General features: G+C 43.6%; 1 protein-coding gene and 1 non-coding gene across 2 annotated transcripts in view; both read left to right on the plus strand.

The window, feature by feature from the left end:
• Positions 1-9,880: 9,880 nt before the first annotated feature.
• LOC128686680 (uncharacterized) overlaps positions 9,881-12,342 on the plus strand; it is a 380,897-nt gene continuing 378,435 nt past the window's right edge. The window contains exon 1 of the mRNA XM_053773710.2: positions 9,881-10,378. The gene's annotated coding sequence lies outside the window, so the exon portion shown is untranslated. The remainder of the gene's footprint in view (positions 10,379-12,342) is intronic.
• TRNAL-CAG (transfer RNA leucine (anticodon CAG)) lies at positions 11,899-11,971 on the plus strand. The gene has a single exon. It is a non-coding gene; the product is annotated as a tRNA-Leu (tRNA).

Raw genomic sequence — 12,342 nt, forward strand, 5'->3', positions numbered from 1 at the left:
CTTCTTGATATAAAGCAAAGGATTCTGTTTGCTTTATTGCGAACACTCATCCACTGCTGTCTTAGCTTCAGATTACTGCTAACAACTCTCAAATCCTTTTCGCAATCAGTAATATTAAGATCTATATTATTTAGTTTATATGTGACATGGTTATTTTCCTGTCCATTGCTTAGAACTATATATTAAAATGCGTCTGCCATTTCTCCGACCACTGCATCAGCCTATTCAAATCCTCCTGGAGTGCTCTAATGTCCTCGTCAGAATGAATTTAACGGCCCATTTTGGTGTCATCGGCAAACTTGCTTATGTCACTGTTTATTCCCTCATCTATGTCGTTTATGCAGATTGTGAACAACAAGGGGCCCAACACTGACCCCTGTGGAACACCGCTCGTGACACGCCCCCACTCTGATTTCTCCCCATTTATGCAAACTCTTCTGCCTATCTGTTAACCATGCCTCTATCCACGAAAAAAAATTTCCTCCTATTCCGTGTGCCTTAATTTTCCTCAGTAGTCTCTGATGTGGAACTCTATCAAAAGCCTTACTGAAGGCAATATAGACAATATCATATTCATATTCATCGTGTGTCTGTGTTAGTTACCATGTTGTTCTAGGCACATGTCCATTAGACACTAGGCCTGTGCAAGATCAACCAGGCTGTGATGGATATGTGGGGCAGCGGGCCTCCAGCAGCAACAGCCTGGTTGACCAGGCGAGCACCAGACGAGCCTGGCCCATGGCCGGGCTCAGAGAGTAGATATATTCTCAAAATTCTTCAAAGGTAAGGTATATCAAAGGTATATATGCGTGCGTGTGCGTATGTTATGTACTCACCTAGTTTTGGCTGCAGGGGTCGATTCATAGCTCCTGGTCCTGCCTCTTCACTGGCCGCTACCGGGTCACACTCCCTACACCATGAGCTTTATCATACCTCTTCTTAAAGCTGTGAATGGATCCTGCATCCACTACATCGCTTCCCAAACTATTCCACTTCCTAACTACTCTGTGACTGAAGAAATACTACTAACATCTCTGTGAGTCATCCGAGTCTTCAGCTTCCAACTGTATCCCCTTGTTGCTGTGTCCCATCTCTGGAACGTTCTGTCTCTGTCCTCCTTGTCAATTCCTCTCAGTATTTTATATGTCGTTATCATGTTTCCCCTATCTCTCCTGTCCTCCAGTGTCGTCAGGTTGATTTCCTTTAACCTCTCCTCGTAGGACATACCTCTTAGCTCTGGGACTAGTCTTGTTGCAAACCTTTGCAACAAGACAATGGTGGCCCGGTGGCCTGGTGGCTAAAGCTCCCGCTTCACACACGGAGGGCCCGGGTTCGATTCCCGGCGGGTGGAAACATTCGACACGTTTCCATACACCTGTTGTCCTGTTCACCTAGCAGCAAAATAGGTACCTGGGTGTTAGTCGACTGGTGTGGGTCGCATCCTGGGGGACAAGATTTAAGGACCCCAATGGAAATAAGTTAGACAGTCCTCGATGACGCACTGACTTTCTTGGGTTATCCTGGGTGGCTAACCCTCCGGGGTTAAAAATCCGAACGAAATCTTATCTCTCTTCTCTAGTTTCTTTACGTGCTTGGCTAGGTGTGGGTTCCAAACTGGTGCCGCATACTCCAATATGGGCCTAACGTACACGGTGTACAGGGTCCTGAACGATTCCTTATTAAGATGTCGGAATGCTGTTCTGAGGTTTGCTAGGCTCCTATATGCTGCAGCAGTTATTTGGTTGATGTGTGTGTGTTTGCATTCCGTTGTGTATATTTCTACCACTGCCAACTACAGGTTTTACGTCTTTCCACAATTATTTCCAGAACAGAAGAATTTTCTAATTTTGATCACTGCACCACACTGAAGGCCATTTTATTACTGTTATTAGCTATGGCAACACTGGTGAAATGGTTTCTGGATGATAAATGATCTTATGTTGTTGCCTTCACTACTACTCTACAGTTTATCGTATTTCTACAAAACTGCACACTTTTCGTATTTCCTCAGGATTGTGCACCTTTTCGTATTTCAATAGAATTTTTTTTCTCAATGGTATCACTAGACTATAGGTCAGGTACACTAGTAGATTTAGGAAAATTAATAATACGAGCTGACCTGCGTGGCAGGATCCAGGCGACTGCTGGCAACAGTTTTTGAAAAGTTGTATGTTTCTTAAATGATATTAATTAATTCTTATGTATTTTCATGTCCTGAATCCAAATATCACCTTGAAAAAAAAAATGCTTATTGGCTATAAGTTTAAATATACGAGACATGTAATATTTGATATTTTATTATAATGTACAATATGTGTCAGTATGTTTTAAACTCTAATCCGTACATATTCTGACTTTTTGCTTGACGCTTTATAGTGAGCTGAAGAATCATCTCTTGTCAATGTCCAGCAATAATCTGCAAGCATTCTTGTGCCCCATTTGCCCTGGTACCACTTTTCCATGGATAAAATATCTTGGTGAAACCTTTCACCATATTCCTCACTAACTGCCACACAGTTCGCTGGGAAAAAAAAGTCTAAATGTGAGTCCAAAAAGTGAATTTTAAGTGACATGTTACATCTCATGTTCTTGTAAGCCTTGATGAGGTTTTCCACCAATTCTTTATAGTTGCCTTCCCTTTTGTTTCCTTTCCTCTTCCTGTTCAACCATTGGCGAAGGTTAGTAGCACAATTGTTGCAGCATGTGTGTGGAGCCCAGTTCTTATCCTGGTCACCAATCTTGCATCTGAAATATAGGTGATATGCCTTTCTAACCATAGCCGTTATACGGCGCTTCTGTGATGCAAAGGTCGCCTCACCACAAGTTCGAGGCATCTGAAAGAAGAAAACACCAAGCAGTTTGAAGATAAACAGAAAATTTATTCATTAATTTATCATTATAATACAGAGCATGACAGCTAAGCAGAAGTATTTATATCATTCAGTAGGAAAATAAAATTAATATAATATGCCTCACATCATATCAATAGCTTGCTCAGTGAATATTTATTATAAGTTTAAAAAGTGTTTGACTAAGAAAATCACCGACCTTTCACCTCGAAATATAAACTTGGACATCACAACCACCTTCTATGACTGCTGGAACAATAATGAGGGATAGTGAGACTGTGAGTGTGGTAAGAAACACACTGCCACAAGCCTGTTGGCACCTGTTGTGACACCTAGGTGTATATTGAAAAGTAGAGCTAACAAACAATTTTAACCATGGTATGAATTATCAGTGACCTAAAATTAGTTGGAAATTGCTTCTCTGGTCTCGGAAGCATTTCGGTTGTTGATCCGTGTTATCTATCTATTAGGCCACTATCACTTCCGTCTTAATTTTCACCATAGCATTTATTATGGTATCTTATCTATATACTACGGTACCTATGCAGTATAATGTGATCCTTTATTGACAACGTTTCACCCACACAGTGGGCTTTTTCAAGTGGAAGGTACGCGAGTATTTATAGTCAGGTTCAGAATGTTGGGTCAGGTGGAGAATGCTGCATCTGATGATCTATCGAGTGGGGTTAGAGTCTAAAATCTTGGATAGCTTGGAAAGGAGATTGGATAAGTTTGAGAGTAGACCTTCTGCAGTGTTCCTCCATTCCTATGTTCTTATGTGGGATAACGATGAAGAAGTTTCTTGGCCAATGGTTCAGCTATGTTATAGAAGCCATTGTTCTGGTTGAAATTGTCAGATATAGAGATAAGCGATGATTCCAGGATTCTTCGGTATTGACTGTTGTCTTCTCTGGCGATAAGTCTTGAGTTTCTGTAGTTTATTAAATGGTTGTGTGAATTACGGTGTTGTACACAGGCATTTCTTGTATCGTCAGACCTGCTTGCGTATTGGTGTTCTGAAATACCTGTTTGGAGGTCTCTTGATGTTTCGCCCACGTATAATTTGCTGTAGTCATTACAAGGGATTATGTATACCCCTGAATAAATAACAAAAAGGCACAATACCGTGACTGGAACGATACACAAATAACCCGCACATAAAAGAGAGAAGCTTACGACGACGTTTCGGTCCGACTTGGACCATTGACAAAGTCACACTGCAGAGGATGGAAGCTTGTCCTGTCTATTACTGGTAATGTCCTTGATGGTCGTGGTTGTGGAGGTAGATACTTGGAATGAGGTATTGAAAAAGATGTTGGAAACGTGTTTGGCAATGGAGTTGGTGGGGAGGACTATGTATCTCTTCTCGGCAGTGTCTTCTCTGGGTGTGTTGAAGATGTTTAATGCCCGCCGTCTGCAGTCTCTGATGAAGTGATGAGGATAGTGAAGTTTAGAAAATACTTGTTCAATTATAGTGCATTCTTCCTCAAGGAACTTATTGCTTCAGATTCTGAGTGCACGCAGGAAGAAGCCTATAATTACACCACGTTTAGTTTTGGTGTCGTGGTGAGAGTAGAAGTGGAGAAGATCGTTTTGGTTGGTGGGTTTTCAATAGACTTTAAAACGAAGTTAATGGTCAGCTTTTCAGAGAACATCCAGGAAAGGAAGAGTGTTGTCGACTTCTTCTTCAAGTGTGAACTAGATTGAGGGCTCGACCTGGTTGAGCTTGTCTTGGAGAGCTTGAACGTTGAAGCGTCTGGGAGTTATGAGGAGAATGTCGTCAACATAACGGAGCCAGGTGACAGACGCTCGGCTTCCAGATGTTCCATGTATAGGTTCGCCAGGACGGCACTGAGTGGCGAACCCATAGGTAGTCCGAAAGTCTGCTGAAAGAGGTGATTTTCGAAAGAGAAACACGTAAAGCCAACACATAGTTCAACAATGTCGATGAAATCGCTGGCTGGAATAAGAAGATCAAGTGAATTGTTAATTTTCCTGCGCAAGAGATCGATGGCTTGTGTAGTAGGTACTTTGGTGAATAAGGCAGTTACGTCAAGGCTAGAATGCTTCTTGTTCTTGATGTTGATGTTGCGAATGCGATTGAGAAGATCACCCGAGTGTTTGAGATGTGCTGGACTGATAGTGCCCAAGAGTTTAGAGAGGTGTTTTGCGAGAATTCCTGAGAGTTGGTAGGGAGCACTGCTTATTCCCGAAGATATGGGCCTCAATGCAATGCCTTGTGAGTTTTTGGCAGGCCGTACATTCTGGCAGAGGAAGGGCATTAAACATCTTCAACACACCCAGGGAAGACACTGCCGAGAAGAGATACATAGTCCTCCCCACCGACTCCATTGCCAAACACGTTTCCAACATCTTTTCCAATACCTCATTCCAAGTATCTACCTTCACAACCACGACCGTCAAGGGCATTACCAGTAATAGACAGGACAAGCTTCCATCCTCTGCAGGGGTATACATAATCCCTTGTGAAAGTTAAGACACATGTGCAACATCTGGATATCTTTATTGTAGACGTTTCGCCATCCAGTGGCTTTATCAATACAGATTCTAGGACATAATGTCCTAGAATCTGTATTGATAAAGCCACTGGATGGCGAAACGTCTACAATAAAGATATCCAGATGTTGCACATGTGTCTTAACTTTCATATTGTCGGTATTTTATACCTTTCTTGCACATAATCCCTTGTAATGACTGCAGCAAATTATACGTGGGCGAAACATCAAGAGACCTCCAAACACGTATTTCAGAACACCAATACGCAAGCAGGTCTGACGATACAAGAAACGCCTGTGTACAACACCGTAATTCACACAACCATTTAATATACTACAGAAACTCAAGACTTATCGCCAGAGAAGACAACACTCAATACCGAAGAATCCTGGAATCATCGCTTATCTCTATATCCGACAATTTTAACCAGAACAATGGCTTCTATAACATAGCTGAACCACTTGCCAAGAAACTTCTTCATCGCTATCCCACATAAGAACATAGGAATGGAAGAACACTGCAGAAGGTCTACTCTCAAACTTATCCAATCTCCCTTCCAAGCTACCCAAGATTTTAGACTCTAACCCCACTCGATAGATCATCAGATGCAGCATTCTCCACCTGACCCAACATTCTGAACCTGACTATAAATACTCGCGTACCTTCCACCCAGGTAGATCTATTTGTGACTTGAAAAACCTCACTGCGTGGGCGAAACGTTGTCAATAAAGGATCTCATTATACTGCATATGTGTTTATATTTCCATTGTGTCGGTATTTTATACCATTTATTTCCATACCACTGTGATATACACTATTCCACTATATATGGCACTGTTATAAGTTTCTTTTTTTTTTTTTTGCACATGGCACCCTAGGCCTATGGTTCCCCTCTGGGAGTATGACTCTGCTATGTTATTGCACACTTTTTATCCATTTTTGGCTCGGTGTGCACTGCTATTTGCTAGATTAGTTCCAAGCGCTGGAGGGATGTACTTTAAAAGTTCACTGGCACGGTTTAAAGTTTTTAGCACGTAAAAGAAGCCGTGATAATCCACGAAAACGACGGAGCACGCCAGAGCACGCCAGAGCACGCCAGAGCACGCCAGAGCACGCTAGAGCACGCCAGAGCACGCCAGAGCACGCTAGAGCACGCCAGAGCACGCCGGAGCTCACAACACAAGGTGAACAGAGATTGTAGATAAATGATTCAGAGAACTGACAAGTTGATGAATGAAACACTTCTGTAACGCTTGGGAATCTTCGCTGTGGAAACGTTTCACCAGTCCGTGGCTTCCTCAGTATTAAACTGAAGAAGCCACTGTCTGGCGAAACGTTTCCACAGTAAAGATACCCAAGTGTTGCCCAAGTGTCTCATTTTTCTAGGTGAACACTGATGAGGACTTAGCAGTGCCTCTCAACTCGCCCAGAATTAAACACTGGTCCTTCAGTTATAATTATGAACCAGAGGCGCTACCACTGAGCTTAAGCCACCATTTATTATTCTTTATTAATATAAAAGAACTCCCGAAATATCCTTCAGTTATAATTAAAATGAAGATGCTGGTAATGAGGATGTAGCAGTAATGAAGGACTCCTGTGGATCCTGAAGGAGGCCTCCACCATCACCTCTGACATTAGTGTAATTATGTGGAGTGATAGAGACTGGTTCCGTCTTCCTGGGAGTGACCCCTGACCTCCCAGCCAGGGTTGAACCCCCCCTTAAGTAGCAACCAGAGTTGACCCCTCCCTTACCTACCAGCCAGGGTTCACCCCCCTGGACCTCCAAGCCGAGATTGACCCCCCTGACCTCCCTGCCAGAATTGAATCTTCCCCTGACCTCCAAGCCAGAATTGACCCCCAGACCTCTAAGCCAGGACTGACCCCTCTGACCTCCTAGCCAGGGTTTACCTCCTGACATCCCAGCCAGGGTTCGCCCCCTGGCCTTCCGGCCAGGGCTCACCCCTTGACCTAGTCAAAATTGACTCCCTGACCTCTCAGTCAGGATTGACTCCCTGACCTCCCAGTCAGAATTGACTCTCTGACCTCCCAGCCAGGATTGCCCCCCCTGACCTCCAAGCTAGGATTGACTCCCTGACCTCCCGGTCAGGATTGACCCCTTCCTGACCTCCCGGTCAGGATTGACCCCTTCCTGACCTCCCGGTCAGGATTGACCCCCCTGACCTCCCAGTCAGGATTGACCCCCTGACCTCGCAGTCAGGATTGATCCCCCCGACCTCCCAGTCAGGATTGACCCCTTCCCGACCTCCCGGTCAGGATTAACCCCCCGACCTCCCAGTCAGGATTGAACCCCCCTACTTCCCAGTCAGGATTGACCCCCCGACCTCCCAGCCAGGATTGACCCCCCTGATCTTCCAGCCGGGCTCGACCCCCTGTCTTCCCAGTCAGGAGTGACCCCCTAAATCCCAGCAAGGATTGACTCCTGACGTCCCAAGCAGTATTGACCCCGACCTTCCATCCATGATTGACTCCCTCACCTTCCAGCAAAGATTCACTCCCTGACCTCCCAGCCAAGATTGACTCCCTGACCTTCCCGTCAAGATTGACTCCCTGACCTCCTAACCAGGATTGACCCCCACCTCCTAGCCAGGATTGACCCCCGTGATCTTTCAGTCAGGATTGACCTCCTGACCTCCCAGACGGGAGTCACCCGTGTTACCACCATGAATCACTAGTTGGTAAGGCCCTGTCTGAGAGTCTTCTCTGGTGGGTTGTCCCTGGTAATAAGACTCCCGTGAGAGTACCCTGAAGGACGCCCCCAGGGTTGACTACTCTGTGAAGCTCTACCAGTGTATCAGAGTCTTACTCTTTAAGTGTCTTAACGCCAAGCGTTGCTTCCGTAATATGTATACATTTGTTGAATGTAAGTTATACATCGTGGGTTATGTTTGTGTGTGCGTGTGTTTATTTGCTAGTCCTGATGAATATAGAGTTCCACAAGTCAAGGCATGAGGCTGGGTTCATGGACACAATCAATGGCTTCCTCAAAGTGGGGTTAGGAATGCATTAGCGATATATCATGAAGATGTCTGTTGTGTTTTGTGTCTCGTTCATAAAGAGCTCATTTGGGTCGTCAATCTTTTTTCTGATTAATGGCTCACTGAGCACTGAATTGTATTAGGATCTGAGTGTCTCGCTCATTTCTCTGTTGTTGTCATGTGTTCCGTCGTCTTTAATCGAAGGCTCGATACCAGATTTGTTTTTGTCTTAGATTTTGCACATGAAAAGTATTTTGGATTTTTCTTAGTTTCATTAATGGGTGTTTTCGCTCTTTGTCTCTCATGGACTCGGCATGATGCATTCAGTTTGAGCTTAATATTTTCCATTTCTCTAGCCAGTCGTACTTTGAATTTTTCAGAGATTCTATTGCCTATGAGGAGCTCTGTCATTCGTCGTCTTCGTCTAAAGAGAGCGCACCTTTTCCTTTCCAACCTGCACCTTCTCTTCATTCGCAATAGTATGTGTCTGGAGAATACTTCTGGTACCACTAAGCTTCTTCCCTCCAACAACTTGTTTAGGTCCTTGTTTATCATATCATCTTCTCAGCATATTTCAACAAGATCATGATAAATTACCTTTCAGTTGATGGTTTTATTGTTTAAGATATATTTTTTAAACATAGCCTCATGATTGTGTTTTGATGATTAGGCCCAATTAGTATGGAGGTCTGAACTTTTATTAGGTGACTGAATTTACAGTCTTCAACAATATTATTTACCATACAAGGTCTTCATTATTTGTGAATATAAGGTCCAGAATAATTCCTAGTCTGGTCGATTCTGCTATTTGCTGACATAAGGAATATTTCTCAGTCTTAGTAGTACTGTTGAGTGAGACTGTTCATCCAAACTGGCACCTGAGACTCTCTCTGCTATTAGAGTCTTTGCTATATCATTCAATGTCTTAAATTGAAATCAGGCAGTAGGATATATGAGGATAGGTTTGATAGGTTCTTTCAAAACGGTATTCAGTTTTCATTAGCTGGTCTTGAAACTGCTGAGAAGCTGCATCTGGTGGTATATATCCAAGTACAATAACTAGGTTCTAGCTTCCAGTCTTTACTGCCAAGACTTATACTGCATCATTTGCGCTGTTAAATAACTCAGTGTAAATGATGGAGCAGGGTAGTATGATGGAGCAGTGTGTGGAGGGAAATATAAATGATAAACAGGATAGTGTGATGGAGAAGTGTGTGGAGGGAAATATGATGAAGCAGGGTAATGTTTGGAGGGAGATATAAATAATGGAGCAGGGTAGTGTGGTGGGGCAGAACTATATCAGAGGGGAGGTATAATGTAGGGAGGGAGGAGGGATGCAAGTTGTGTGGCAGTGAGGGAACGTCACTGTTTGATTACAATAATGATGAAGGTGTGAACACACACATGGACAGGGTAGGAGCGGCGGGGACGGTGGCATGAAAGATGCGGCGGGGGCACTAGCATGAAAGGGGCAGTGGGGGCGGAATTTTAGGGCGGAGTTGAGGGTGGGAGCGGTAGAATGGGCGGAGGCGGGGGCGGTTGTTATGATTGCCTCATCCCTCAACCAGTTTCTGCTCAGTGTTTTTCTTAATTTCACTTTGTTTCTCTGACTATCGCTCATTCAGTTTACTCTGAATATAAGATTTATGTACTTAATAACAAGTTTCTGTCAACGTATTCAAATATTTACGTTCTTGATGGTGTATATAGAAAACTGATTCATTTAAAAGAGAACGTTGCTTAACTAGATCATTGTGAGCTAAACTTTACGTGTGGCTGGAGTAGGTGAAGGAGCAGCAGCGAAGCAGTGAGCCTGGCTGTGTACCTGTGTTGCCTCCCGCGCCAGTGGTGGACAGTGTGTGGTGGAGGTGACAGCACCAGCCACGAGCGCCTCTGTATGCATGTGTGGCATTCTCTGTACATCATGTGTACAAGGCTTGATACTACTCCACATTGACGCACATGTGATCTTTTTACACGCGTTCTCTCGTATAGTTCTTCGCTGGTGCTAGTGTGAGTTACTTAGTGAAATAACTTCTCAGAAATTTTTTTATGAAGACTACATTTAGTAAACATTGTCTTCTAACAGATAAAATCTTATACAGTTCAGGAGTGGAAGATGTCTAGTTACATTGTTCAGGTATCAAACATCAATGAACAGTGATACTTACCTGCGCATTACTAAGCATGTACGCTCCCTTATAGTGTGTTGTGAAGTTGTCGGAAAGATGCTGGTGATGCTGTCTGTGTCTTACAACCTACGTACTAAGTATCCCGCTAACCCATATTTTAACAATATTGAAATATTGTGTTACACTTTGGTGGACTCGCCTATTTGTGGTTGCAGGGGTGGAGTCTTAGTTCCTGGCCCAGCCTCTTCGCTAGTCACTAGTATGTGTATGTGTGTGTACTCACCTAATTGTGCTTGCAGGGGTCGAGACTCAGCTCCTGGCCTGTGTGTGTTTGGGGGGGGGGTGTTTCGCCTTTTGAATTACTTGTTAGTAGTACTAAAATTGTGAACTTTGTTACTGTTCAAGAAATCAGTACTTAATACATACTAAAAAAAAAAAAAACCCGTCAGTTTGAAAGTTCCTCAGAGCCTTCAGTCCTAAGTAAATTATTGCCGGATCTCAAGAATTATCACATTGAACATTAAAATGGTATAAAATACCGACAGGTTGTTAGGTAAGACACATATGCAACAGTTAGGTATCTTTATTATGAAGATACCTAATAATAATAATAAAGATACCTAACTGTTGCATATGTGTCTTTCCTAACAATTATCACATTGTAGAGGTGCACATGAGTGTAAGGTGCAGAGCTACTGTATCTCACACTGACTATCCCAGGTACAGCGTATGAACCTTACACTGAAGAACTAGGGTCCCTAACTGCAGATGATTTCATTGTTTCTCTCTCTCTCTCTCTCTCTCTCTCTCTCTCTCTCTCTCTCTCTCTCTCTCTCTCTCTCTCTCTCTCTCTCTCTCTCTCTCTGTCTCTCTTTCTCTCTTTCTCTCTCTCTCTCTCTCTCTCTCTCTCTCTCTCTCTCTCTCTCTCTCTCTCTCTCTCTCTCTCTCTCTCTCTCTCTCTCTCTCTCTCTCTCTCTCTAAAAAAAAACGCTACTTAAAAAACAAATGTTTTTTTTTCTCTCTCCCCGATAGTGTGAATAGTCTTGTAGTGTCTACTATTGTTATGGTAGTATAAGTAATCTTGTAGTGTTGCCTCGTGTTGATACTATCAATAGTCTTGTAATGCCTTGTGTTGTGTTGATACTATCAATAGTCTTGTAATGCCTCGTTGTGTGTTGATTCTATGAATAGTCTTGTAATGGCTCTTTGTGTTGTGTCGATACTATCAGTAGTCTTGTAGTACCTTCTTGTGTTGTGCTGATACTATCAACAGTCTTGTAGTACCTCCTTGTGTTGTGTTGCTACTATCATTAGTCATACAGTACCTCCTTGTGTTATGTTGCTACTATAAGTAGTCTTGTAGTGGCTCCTTGTGTTCTTTGCACCTTCATTTCCGCATCAGCCCGGCTAGCTCAGAGGGTAGAGCATGAGACCCAGCATCTCAGTGTCGTGGGTTCGACCCCCACGCTGGGCCACGACACCTTCCAAACCGTGTAACCACCGCTGTGGATCCGTGTTGTGGCTGTTGACACGTATTGTGGCTAGTGTGTCACTTGTGGCTGTTGTCACGTGTTGTGGCTAGTGTGTCACTTGTGGCTGTTGTCACGTGTTGTGGCTAGTGTGTCACTTGTGGCTGTTGTCACGTGTTGTGGCTAGTGTGTAACTTGTGACTAGTGTGTCACATGTGGCTGTTGTCACGTATTGTCGCTAGTGTGTAACTTGTGACTAGTGTGTCACTTATGACAAGTGTGTCACTTGTGGCTACTGTGCTACTTGTTTTGGCCAGTATGTTACTTGTTGTGGCTAGTGTATCACTTGTAGCTAGTGTGTCACTTGTAGCTAGTG

This window comes from Cherax quadricarinatus, chromosome 12 (assembly GCF_038502225.1).
Source record: "Cherax quadricarinatus isolate ZL_2023a chromosome 12, ASM3850222v1, whole genome shotgun sequence".
In the NCBI taxonomy this organism is placed as follows: Eukaryota; Metazoa; Arthropoda; class Malacostraca; order Decapoda; family Parastacidae; genus Cherax; species Cherax quadricarinatus.